This window comes from Pteropus alecto, unplaced genomic scaffold, assembly GCF_000325575.1.
Source record: "Pteropus alecto unplaced genomic scaffold, ASM32557v1 scaffold164, whole genome shotgun sequence".
Classification (NCBI taxonomy): Eukaryota; Metazoa; Chordata; class Mammalia; order Chiroptera; family Pteropodidae; genus Pteropus; species Pteropus alecto.
In genome coordinates, this window is record NW_006439568.1 from 9,893,728 (window position 1) to 9,894,753 (window position 1,026).

Consider the following 1,026-nt stretch of genomic DNA (forward strand, 5'->3'; position numbering starts at 1 on the left):
TTGAGGGAAAAAAAGAAAAACACAGAGAAATCTATGAAGAAAGTGAGGACATTATAAGCCAAGAGGAAAAGGATATAGTAATATAAGGAAGTATATCAAGAAAGCTTAAAATGTGGTGACAATATTTATATCCTAATTGATGCAGTAAAGAGCAGAATTGACATTGTGGAAAATGAATCAATGATGCAGGGAATAAACTTGGGATTTTCTCCCAAAGAGCAGAGGAGAGAATAAAGTGATAAGAATGATGAGTTAGAATAGCAAAGACTGGCAGGCAAAAGACAGATTCAACTTAAAGATTAAGTTTCTCTGAGGAAAAAAAATAGAACAATTGAAATATTAACAATAAGAAAAAAGTTATAACTTTTCTTTTTGTTAATATTTCAATTGTTCTTATTATTCCAGGAACTAGAATAATTTCAAAAAATTGTGGATTTTGACAAATCTCACTTCATTTTGGATAAAATCAAAGAAACCACATAAAGATACATTTGGACAAAACTTTTTTGAAATATCTTGAAAAGGAAAAATTGCCATAATAATAAAAGTAAAATCATATAATATAAGTAAAAAGGAAGAAATACTAGCTGATTTTGGATGTTTCCTTCATAATACTAAGTGCTAAGATACACAAAAGAAAGGCTATACAAATTTGAGGAAAGTCTACGGTCATGCCACTGTGAACATGCCCAATCTCATCTGATCTTGGAAGCTAAGCAGGGTTGGGCCTGGTTAGTACTTGGATGGGAGACCACCTAGAAATACCAAGTGCTGTAGGCATTTAAAAAAAAAAAAGTGATAACAAATTTGAAGAAAAACACTTATGCTTTAAAGTTGAAAATACAAAATGAGATATTTTACTCGTAATGTAAACGAAGGACTTTTTCAGCTATCTAAGGCTAGGGATATATATATATATTACTTAGGTACTCAAATTTAACATTTTATTTGATATCAGAGTGCAGATAACTAAGAAAGAACCAAAATAAAGAACTCCATACAGAGGAAACTAATGTATAAAGGACT

General features: G+C 30.2%; 1 pseudogene; it reads left to right on the forward strand.

Moving 5' to 3' along the window:
- Nucleotides 1–661: 661 nt before the first annotated feature.
- On the forward strand, nt 662–780 carry LOC112483758 (annotated as a pseudogene).
- Nucleotides 781–1,026: the final 246 nt, after the last annotated feature.